We start from the raw sequence: 12,220 nt of genomic DNA, 5'->3' as shown, positions 1-12,220 counted from the left end.
TAAGTGCTAAATGAGATCTGAGCCATGCCTACCACAGCAGAGAATACGTGTATTTAATGTATACTTGGAGGTCTTACTAAAAGACTGCAGTGTTCTCCAGCGCCTTGTACGTGATTATATCAGGGCCTCAGAGGTGTTCATCAACAGCACTTTATGGCACAACAGTTTTTCCTCGATATGCTTTCCTCACAAACAGCGAGAATCTGATAGCGCATTCAAATTTCACGCAACTTTTGTTTTATATTGTAAAATCTACTGAGAGAAGCCCTGCATTCTGTTCCGTTACGTATACATGCTCTATCAGTTATGATGATTACCGAGGACAAATGAAATGCGAACGGGACATTTAAAACACGAGCATAGAGACAAAAGTCGAAGAAGAAATGCAAACGGTGTTGGTAACCACTTGCTAAGAGCGGTCACCACATTTTCCAAGCGACAACTGTCCACTGGTGTTTAATTCCTAGATCAAATCCTCTCACTCATAACTTCCCATTTGAATTGTCCCGTTCGCGCTTTCCTCGAGAGCGCATGTGGCGAGGGGAGTAGGCGCAAGGCAGTTCTGAAGCAAAAGATGTCAAAGCCAAAATCTATCATCTTTCGTTAACTACTGACTTGGCTCGCGAATTCGAAACGAACTCAGGTACCGTTGTGTGTCACGGATGGCTGCGCATTGTGATGGGGCTGCGTCTGGCGTCGTAGTCCCACCACTGGAAGTATTTAGGCTGCAGTGCGGTGAAGCCCCCACTACAAGCCTGGACATCTTCGCCGCTGACACGGGAAGCCATCCGCGCACTCTTGCCAAAGGCCCTGTGTGAAGTAAGCAATCTTGGGCAGGTCGTAAAGCTCTGCGTTTTCTAAGGGCCCGTTCTTGTGTTTAGCGTCGTCGTAGTTATAGCACTAGTAGTAGTATATGCCGTAATCGTTGGCGTAAACGGTGGGTGCGTTGCCACGGGAACCACCTGGAGGATAGTTACTGTGGAAGCAGGAGGCCCAGGATTACATTGGCAGTAGGAGATTATGGCGAGAGCATGGGAAGGCGTAATCAAAGGGTGGTTACTACGGTAACTGTCCGGAAGGCGGCAACCACGGAAGGAGGAGGGAGAGCACGTGGAAAACGCAGAATATTGCACGTCCCATCTGAAGAACTGCTGCGAAACACGCCGCCCGAGAAGGTCATAGGTGGCGCCGCGCGCCTAGAGCTGCGGACTGCAGAGCAGAGATAGTCGTAAACCAATTATGGGGGGGGGGGGGGGGGGGGGGGGACTAAAAATGGCGCTCCAGAACTATACAGATATGAAGTCGCTCTCACATTCGCTACCTCAACATGTCGGAAAATATATATATTTACCTTAGCAGCTGTCGCTGAATCTCGCGTTACACGGTGGTAACCATCCTGTGTCAAGTTGTTGTTTTTTTGTATCAAGCAGCAGCAGTAGGACGTTATGCGATGAAAACAGTGCCGACATAACACAGGACAACGAGAAAGCGACTGACATCACACAACGTCGTCCGTCGCTTCGTCGTTTTCCGCGGCATTCCTCACATCGCGCAAAAACAAAAAGCCCGCTGGCCTGCACGTCCCTGCTTCGTTCTACGGGTGTCAGAGCAGTGTATGCAGTATGTTGCGCAGCGCGTGCATTTTGCATCCCCCAAGAGCAACCTGTCCAGCCTGCGTGGACCTTTCAAAAGTGAGGGTGGCCCGGCTCGACTGCGCCGCCCTTACGTAACGGACCGGGCACCGCTACCGGCTCGTCTCAATGCTGCACTCTAGCTTGGGCTCACCTGGCCGGGAACTTCTTGCACGACCAGGAGAGAATGTTGAAAGGTGCGCGAGTAATGTTTCAAAGGCCGCATTTTTCGATGCAAGAGCTGTGTGACTCGAATAAAACCTTTCAAGCAAACTTCCCTTCCGTGGCGTGCAGCGTGAATCGTGTTGACCGGTACATCTCTGAACAAGACCTACAGCACTCCAGCTGGCGATTTCAACGCCGCTCATTGCAATAATAAAGAATGGCTTGCAGACGTGGTGCTTTATTTCCGCAATGCTGCATTGCTGCGTACAGCTACGTAGCACTCTGTGTAGTGTCGTATGCGTAGTGCTGCACTTCCAGCAAACAAGATTTTCGGCTCCTTCCCCCCCCCCCCCCTTTTTTTTCTAAGAAGACAACGCGGCTCTAGCAGAGAGAGCGGTAAGTACACTTTTTTTGCTTTTATTTGCTTTTGTGTATGTCAAGCTGCAGCATCTTGCATGTGCACCAAAGAAAAACAGCATGCGAGCATGAAGCGCGCAGATGCGAAAGCAGGTGGAACGTGGAAGGAGCATGCAGCCGGGTGTGTAGTCCACCATGGTGGCCGCTGGCATGCCTAGGACCCGCATGGCTAAACAGTGGCGACAGCTCAACGCCCTCACTTGTTTGGCTGTATTCCTCAAAACTCACGCCTCACAGAGGTCTACATAGCATCACTTCAGGCTCGAAGTCGCTACCTCATTGTTTCTGCGAAAATAACAGCGTGAAAACGACGCATTCTTGCCAAATAGGCGCCCGTTCAGAGAGCCCGCCTGACCCCATGTATCTCGATTCGCCTCTGCTCTCAACCTGTGGGTACTATAAAAGAACACCCTGCAGCCCATGACGTGAGACGCCGCAGAGCATTTGAAGAACGAGAAGCCCGCGAGGTTCGAAGAGGTTTAGTTCCGTCCCCGCACGCGCTCGTCGAACGCGCGGTGAGTTCGCGCACAGGCGCGACGTCGGCGCCGCGCGCGCGGTGAGTTCGCGCACAGGCGCGACGTCGGCGCCGCGCGGACGGGGTTTATAGTCCGGAATTTCGTCACTCACATGACGGTCGTATAAGAAACCCGTTTGCGCGCATAGCTCAGTTGCGTGCGGTGACGCCGCGAGGCTGCAGCGCAGAGCGCATGTCCGCACGAAGACGACGCGCGTCTGAGGCCTTCGCCGAGGGCGGCCGGGCATTCCGCGCGCGGCACCGAAGCCAGCCGCGTCCTACATCGGCCGGCGGTGCGCTTTCGAAAGCCGCGTCCCTTCTTGCCCGCCCGTGATGCGCATTCGCGATCGCCGCCGCCGCGCAGGGGTCAAGCAGCAAGAGCACGCCGGTCGTGCTCCGGGCGCGCATTTCCATGGCCGTGCGCGGCATTACCCCGGACTTGCAAATGCGCGCCGGCCGCTACGGGACGCTCCGGATGGGACGCCAGCGCCAGGGCCTCGGAGCCTCGGCGCATCGGCGCAGCCGCAGCGCCACCATACCACGAGCGCGCGAAGAACGTGCGGTGATGCCGACCACTGGAGCTGACCGCGACTCCCAGGAAGCGCCTCGGAAACGGACGCACCAGAGGCGACTGCGAATGAAGACCACGTGTGAAGAGAGCCGCTGGAAGACAAAAACTTGGAGCGACTCCGCTTTGTTTCCTGAAGATGCGTGTAGGTTGCCGCCGCAAGCGCAGCGGCTGACGTCCGGTCCGCGGAGCCAGGTGCGAAGCGATGCTTAGCGAACTTGAGAACGCACAGAAGCGTATACCAGGTCGCAAGCCTCTTTAATCTGCGGAGAAACTCAACGTCTTCAGACAGCTAAACGAGGCAGCCAACACCTAAGGGTCTACGTACGGCATCCAGATATTGTCATTATGAGTCCTTGAGTGCAGAGAAAATTACCAGCAAACATCACATTGGTTAACCATACTTCATATTTAGCAATTAAGGACTGTAGTCCCTAAGCAGCATTGCGATTAATTTTTTTTTCAGGGCTCTATAGCTCCGTGTGCTTTCTGCGGCTGCATTGAGATGCTTTCGACGTGTTCTGGCAAACCTCGTTACGCTGAACAATGGCTTGGCTGTTCTATTTCGTGATCAGGGAACCAAGAACAGCGGAGGTCATACAGCGCGCATCGCTACGAGTGTTCGGTTAGCTTTAGAATGCTGCTTGTAAAAGTAACCATATTTTGCTGGCTACAGATCACTTCAGTTGTCATTATCCGAAATGAGTGGGTGGTAATCCACTCACGGCCATGCATTTAAAACTTTCCTAATGGCGCCTGCCACAGTTGGTCCCACCATTCGGGAACGCTCAACTCTCACAGTCTACTGTTTTATTTTACCGCCGAACCATTTTTGTAGATGCCTTGCGAAGAAAAAAAATATAATTAAATGGCAACTGTACACGGTCCGAGCGCCCTTCGATCATGACGAATATCAGAATCAAAAGGAAGTCTTCCCTTCGTAAGTCGTCTCACAAAGCGTCATAAGACGGGAAAGGATGAGTTTCCAGTTGTAGCATTTATCATGCAGAGAAAAACAGGAACTGTAAAGCGTTCATGCAGCTTTTTAGAAAAGAAAACTAGTTTTCTAATGAAAGGAGGAACATATAACATAAGAATCAGCACTAATGAAGCAACTTCATCCCAGCCTGCTTAAAATTTCTGGCTTGCCTGCTCACACTATCCTTTGTTGTTGTGGACACGATGTATAAAGACACACGGTCGTGTAAAAAGAAGACCAACTCATTATCTTGCTTCGTCTCAATAGCTGTTTTGGGTTTGCGTGAGAAAAAAGCCTTGCAGTTGTAAGTTTAACAATGCGGACGCAATAGCTCGCCTGACACCTTTGTTATTTCAAGATTAGTAACGTGTGTAGTTGGGCATGTTGGTTCATTGTATGGTTCTAAATGGCTCAATAAGCAGAATGAAACACGCGACGGCGTCGTTGCTTGTTTTTCTTAGTTTGTCGCGCCGTGCATCACATTTGATGCTTGCTCAGCGGATAGGGGTTGCATAGCACATTAGTTTCTGTGCAACGATGTCTCAGCACCAGGGCGTTTTAGCATTTCACTTCCTGCGAAAGGAGACCACCGAGGCCGGGATCGAACCCGCGACCTTGGACTCTGTAGCCGAACGCCGTAGCCATTGCTGTAAATGAGAGGCAAGCACGAGTGAAATTAGGAATTCGGCATCCTTTCCTTAAAACAACTTTTTAAAAGGCCAGCCAGTCCTGCAGGGTCGCAAAAGGGCTCAGAGAAACTTGTGAGGCCAGCCCGACCGATGAAGGCTCGCTTCAGAACCGCGCAAAAAAAAAGTTGTTCGACGCACGAGCTGAACGGAGAGCAAGGATATGGAAAGGTTTGCAGAATTAACAAGCAAGAAAAACTCAATTCCGTATTCGGGTTCCAGCCCCTCAACTGATACCGATCTTCCAGGACCGGCGCGGGGAAAATTGACAGCGCGCGAAGCTCCCGTGTTCGGACGTCCACCGACAACGCCGTCCACCGTCGCCGCACGGCAATTCGGGCAACTTCGCAGCAGGTGCTCTCCCACGTACGTCGTGCGAACCTTCGGCGCGAGGTCATCACGTGAGAGCCCAATGCGGGCAGCTTACGTCAGAGGGACGGCCTGAGAGACGTTTGTGACGAGTGCCCCATTTTAGATAGCTGCCGGTTTAATGGCTCTTCCCTGTGGGATGCATGGAGAGATAAATTCAGCCTCATCGGTGAAAACAAATCTCGCCCCGGAGGCTAAGTGGCTATGGCGTGTTTTTTCTTATTGCATTTCACAGAATATGAAGAATTCAAGCCGATAAATAATTAGGGACGACATCTCGAATGTTAACAAAGGTTATCTACCCCGGAACAGCGTTATTGATTAAAAATTCATTGTCCGCAAGTAGAAAATCACGCTAAACAGGCGTGATATTATGCAGCAGTAAGCATAGAGCTGGAAGAGTATACGGCCTTTGAACCAAATCAATGGCCGCATTTTGCCACCATTTTTATCCCGATGCATTCTTCTCTAACATTGATAGCGACGGCCTCTGACTTTAAGGCTGAAAACTAGCTAGCAGGCAAACTTCTCTTCTGACCAATACGGCAAGGCGACAAAAGAACGAAGCAAGAAGACAGTCGCTACAAAATACGGCCATAAGGCTGCGTTCGCAACGTTCTGAGTCAGAAAAAAAAAGGTTTCTCCAAAGGCAAGAAATCTAAATGCAAGCGTCAAACTAGACAATTGAGTGGCTCTACCGGATCCCATTGGCTATCTGGCACCGAAAGCACAGAGCAATGAACAGAAATATCTCCGTTCAGCTTCTACAAGTAACCGAATAGGTAAAGGATTGTGCAAATTAGGGAGGGGGGCACGATTAATGCGTCTCCGCGCAATTGGAGGCAAGGGTAACCACCCGGTGCGCACGAGCACGCCGCCTCCACGTCACTGACAAACGTGAGCACGGCGCTAGCACGCTTGTCACTCGGAAAGAATTTCAAGAAAACGTGGCAAGGCGAAGTCCAAATCAAAGGAGAGCCCGCAAACGACGGCGGCGCAGGCGTTCAAGCAGGCGTGACGAGCCGGTGTCTCCCGAATGATAGCCTCGCCCTGGCTGGCCGGGCTGACATGGGCGGACGGCGGGCTGGGCGGACGGCGGCGGCCCGCGCAATCTCCCAGCCGCGCGGGAACGGATGGGCGGTGCGGCTCCGTCCGCCGCTCCTGCGCTTCGCACCATCCGCTCGCGCACGGAGAAAAGGTCACCGCAGTTCTGGATGCAGGCTACGACGGCGAGCTCCCGAAAGGTGAGGAAAGAGAGAGAAGTTCTCTGTACTGCGATAAAGTTTGACAGGTTGGGCACGGTGTCGTCTCCTTAGTTTTAGCGCCTGAAAAGAGACGGGATAGGGCTGACTAGGCGCCGGAAGACATTAGGAGCCGACGTTTGAAATGTAGGCTCCTCGGTAGTTAGGTGTGCCGGCTATGTCCTTATCGACGTGATGTTGACCGCTTGCTGCAAACGCAGACGCTCGTCAGTTCAAGGGTAAATGGAACTAGACAATGAATCTGAACAATGCAGTTGAATTAGAAATAATAAAACATCAAGGGAGAACAGCATTACACTAATTATGGAAAGCGAACAGTTCGTTTCACTGTCACTACATTATGGAACTCGTTACCAGTTAGCATTAAGCAATCACCTAATATCTGTGCCTTTAAATCCGCTCTCTGTCCGTTTTTACTATCCCCCTAATAGTATTTTACTTGGTATATGGTGCTAGTTTTGTCATTTATATTATTCAATGAGTTGTTTTTTGTATTGGTCTGTGTGATATTAGGTGTGTAATCATTTTTCATTGAAATAAGGGTTTGCATTATTTCTCGTATTTCACTCACTGCTCATTTATGATGCCAACAACTTTATTTTTTTTGTTGCATCTGCTGTCTGTAATTCATTTTTACAATTGTTCTTGCAGGAGGTCCCGTCCACAGTCTCTTACTTTGGGACCTCCTACTGTATTCCATCGTTTTTCTCTAACCTTGTACCATAAACATGTAATAAACGAACCTCGAACCTCGAACAGCACTACAGCACCCGCAGACGCGAGGGTGGCCTAATTCCTTTGACGCACATACCTTTGTTTTCAGTTTCTAAACGAGGTTTTCTCTTCGGGTGTTCATTTTAGGTTGTCTATACCGTTGTGAGATTTGAGTGCCCTTCATTAATTCCGTGAGTGAAACTCTTCTAAACAATTAGCGGTTGAAGAGCCATTAAAAGCACTCGTTCTCATTTAGCCCTCTTGGCTTTATGTATACTTCCTCTGGCCCTTCTCTTCTTTCTTTTCCTTTTGCTTTTTCTTACCCACTGTTTCTGCCAAGAATGAGAGCCAGTTTAACGAGCTTTCAATTGAATTTGGCGTTCTCCTTCGAAACATTTAAACAGCCCTCACATGAATTGGATTTAATCAGCGAAATTTAGCCAGTCAGTACTTTCTATCGGTGGATCTCTGGAAACACCTTATTGAATAAAATTCAATTTCGTCCAGTTCCAAGACCAGAATATCCTTATCGATTGCGACTTCAGCATAAAGCCAGTTGCTGAGATAGCTGGTTCATATTTATAAAGGTAATGTTTTACACTGGAAACTTAAGACGGACTCATAGATCGGCAACAGGCAGGATGGGCGCTGTTGTCTGTGCATGCGTCGTCTTACATTTGCGCTGTAAAACTTTAGCTTTGCATTAAAGCTCGTAAAAGAAGGGGTTTATAGCATTATCTCCATGATAATTTTCCACCAAAATATTAGTGCAATACTTAATTAGCCGAAGTCATAGCGTTCGGACGACGCTTTCCAATAACGCAGGCTGAAAATTTAAAAAATCGCCCATTCGCAGTCAGAGGACTGCGATGTTTGACAACTGTAGGGGTCTTTCCGCCAGTTCGAGTGACAAAAAGGAGGCAATTGCTTGAATGTTGAAACGTCACTGCAGTAGGCCTTCAGTGTAGTAAGTATAACTATGAAAAAACTCTGCCGAAACTGCAGACTAACGTTAGCAGCGGAATCAACTAAGTGTTATTCGATGTCATTGATAATGCTGCCCGCAGTTAGAGCATGTCATCAACTCCTCCCGTGCCGTAGACAGGCTTCAGATGAGCATTACACGAAACTCTATCGTACAAGTATAGTGAAACTTAGCGTTTACAACAGGATCTTCCAAATTAGCTCTACACTCTATGCCCAAGTCATTACTAGAGATTTTTAGCATAGCGGAAAGGTACTAGCATATTAACAACCTATACCAGTTTATCGGATGCCGGCTCCACACGCACAGTGGCAAGGCATCCGATAAACTAGTTTAGGTCTCTAATACGCTAGTACGTCTTCGCCATGCAAAAAGCGTCTACAGGCGGCCACTGCGCCCTCTATAAATACACGAGAGACAAATTGAAGGGCTGCGCTACATTTCACATCGGTTACTGCTCGTGAGAAAACGCTCATTGCTGTGACAGATAGTGCACCATGCGAGGAACCGCATGCGGCCTACCCGAACGATATGCGCGCTTTCTGAAAAATGCTCCTTAGTTCAGTACGGTCCTCTTCAGTGTGCCAGGTTCTTCCGAGATAACCAAGAGTAACCGGTGGGTTTTTAAGTGTTCTCAAGCCTTTGCAAAGCACTTAATAAGCAGCGTCTGTGCACAGAAAATATCCCCTTTCCATGGCGCCGCTGCCCGCAATTAGGACAGAAGGTGCATGCAAAGCTGATGACTTCTGTCGCAAGCCTTTGGCCTTCATGCTGGCGTGTTGGCCAATGGTTTTACATAGCTGTGTTCCGCAAAGCGCTGGAGGTGGATGAAGGAAGCATGCGTGGCATCATTCTGGCTTTAGAAGTCTTCGACGCAAGTCCCGTCACCATGCATGGTCAAGGGGTTTTCAGTGTGCAGGTAAGCTGGCTTTCTGAGTTTTGAAGAGGGTCCTAGCCCTGAACATTTGTTACATACGCAGCGTGGAAGCAGACCAGCTGCACGTGTGGCATTATAATGCCACACATGCAGCGTTTTCTCTAGAGTATATTCTGACGTAGTACATTACTCGACACAAGGTACCCATTAAAGTCTTGGTCGCTTCGAACACCCCCTTTGAATTTAAATAATTTAAATAAGCACTGAGACACCGCAGCAGAAGTAACAACAACAACAACAACAACAACAACAACAACAACAACAACAACAACAACAACAACAACAACAACAACAACAACAACAACAACAACAACAACAACAACAACAACAACAACAACAACAACAACAACAACAACAACAACAACACAACAACAACAACAACAACAACAACAACAACAACAACAACAACAATAATAATAATAATAATAACAATAATAATAATAATAATAATAATAATAATAATTTTATTCACAATTTACACATACAGTTACATAAACCAGGCTAGCCTAAGCCATCATTGTGGCTTGTCAATCTACAGCAAGACTCGGCCGCAAAATTGACTATTGTTTGGGAGATAAAAAGCACTAAAGAAAGCAAACATATTGCAAACAATACAACACAAAGCACACAACAGGTATAAACGAAAAAGTTTCACAATGGCACAGTAATTGAAGTGTACAACATAATTATTCTAAGTGCAATTTCTTGAGCTTTGTGCCAATATCACGTATAGACTCACGGGAATTAAATTCAGGCGGAAGAGCATTAAATATATCTGGAACATAATAAGCTCTACTATATTTGCCAAATCTGGACCCTGTGTGAGGAACTGAAAATGCAGGCACATGACGTAAAGGCCGGGGAAGCACAGTGGAGACTTTAAATATATCGCTCCAGAAATGTTTCAGTGGCACTGTATGAACTAAAAGGAGTCGAAAATTGGCCGTCCCTAGCGTCTGAAAAAGGTTCACATTTTGCGGGGTACACACATCGTAAGTAACACTTTTTAACATGAATTTTAACAATCCATTTACACGTTGACGCCAGATGCCAGAACAATGAACAAAAATTGTGGCTCCATACCTGAGTACACTGGAGGCTAAGGAATGAACCAATAATTTCGTGACCGAAATAGGTACAAACATCTTAATACGGTTACAACAAACAGACGACTCTACAAAGTTTTGCACATACGCAGGATAAGTGAATAGAAAAAAGAATGCCCAAATACTTTACAGAATACGAAAGATGTACTGGAGGGCACGAGCAGTTCATACTAATAGATGTTCGTAGATAAAGGGGGCAAGAAAGTGAGACACTCTTGAGTGGGGTGCGGAAGCAAACTAACCTTGATTTAGAATGATTAATATCAATTGAATTCATATCAAACCGGTCGATTAATTTTCGGACGTCAGTCTGAAGCGTTGAACATGCGTTGGAAAAATTAATGTGAGTAGTTACAAGTGCAGTATCATCTGCATAATGAGATTGCTTGCAAGTAGGAAGCACATTACGCATGTCCTTAACGTATATATTAAAAAGTAAGGGAGACAATATGAAACCTTGCGGTACACCAGCCTTCACAAAAACACGGGAGCTGCAGATGTTTGAAATGGAAACGAGCTGGGAATGATCTGTAAGGAAATTATGCAACAACCAACAAAAAGCACCACAAAAACCTAAATTGTAGAGCGTATCTAATAATATAGCATGACATACCGTGTCAAACGCTTTTGCGACATCCAAAAAAAAGTGCACATGATACGAGATTTCTTTCAAGTGAAGAAAACAAATGGTCACTCATTTGTTCTAATAAGGCCTGAGTGGCTCTTTTTTCGATAAAACCGTACTGACAATCGGAAAAGCCCCCTGATTTGTAAATAAAGCAGCTCATTACTAAGAATATGCGCTTAAATTTTCTAAAACTTTCGCTAAGCTAGGCAGGATGGAAATGGGCCGGTAATTATGCGCACACGTAGCATCGCCACCTTCATAAAGGGACCGCACAACGGCTGTTTTTAAACGTGCAGGAATGATTGCACTTACAATTATCCCCTTTAGGATTTCTAATAGGACTTTCTTCAAAATGCCGAAATTCCTATAAAGATCAAACATGCGGATTTTATCGACTCCTGGTGATTGATGCCTGCCGAAGCTGCCTAATAAAAAGTAAAGTTCTTCCGTGATAGAAGGAAGGAAAACGGATTCAAATACCGGATTAGTTGTACAAGCAGTGTAACATGAATCCTTGGACGCCCCAGAAAACTTCGCGAAAAATTGGTTAAAGATGTTAACGACTGTTAATAAATCTGAATCAAAATTGTTCTGAACATTAGCTCAGTTTGAAGGTGAACCTCTCACCTCGTTTATAAGATACCATATTTTCTTTGAATTATGACGAGATTGATGGAAGCGGTTTCTATTGTACGAACGCTTGGCCGCCCAAATGAGAGCATTTACTTTATTTCGAGAAGTTCTAAATTGAGCACGCAGAGTACTGCCACTGGGCGTACGTCTGCAGCGTTGCCATAGTAGGTCTTTTTCTTTGAAAGCGCGCAAAATCACACTGTTTATCCAAGGTTGATTCGAGCGGCGCTGGCGGACATAAACTTTCCTTTCGCTAGATTTGTAAACAGATTTCGTCGAGCGTGAAAATTCAGTGTATAGTTCGGACCTGTCGGTGGTTACAAACATACCTGACCAGTCGAGCAAAGCTACAAGTTTATCAAAAGTAACAGTATCAATAACAGACCGGCAGAAGTTAGATCTAGAACATGACGGAAGAGACGGGAAGCGCGACTGGCAGGCAATAAAGTAATGGTCAGCAACTTTTTGCTGTATTACTGCACTGTGAACTGAAGCAATCTCCGTTCGGATGTTGAAATGATCTATACAAGACTTTACTAAATAATTAAGAAGTAATTCTTCCCTAGTTGAAATGTTAACGATGCTTTCAAAGCCGTGTTTTGCAATGATATCTAAGTAATCACAAG

This window comes from Amblyomma americanum, chromosome 1 (assembly GCF_052857255.1).
Source record: "Amblyomma americanum isolate KBUSLIRL-KWMA chromosome 1, ASM5285725v1, whole genome shotgun sequence".
NCBI classification, from domain to species: domain Eukaryota; kingdom Metazoa; phylum Arthropoda; class Arachnida; order Ixodida; family Ixodidae; genus Amblyomma; species Amblyomma americanum.
The sequence above is the reverse complement of the archived record's forward strand: the minus strand, read 5'-3'. Positions refer to the sequence as shown.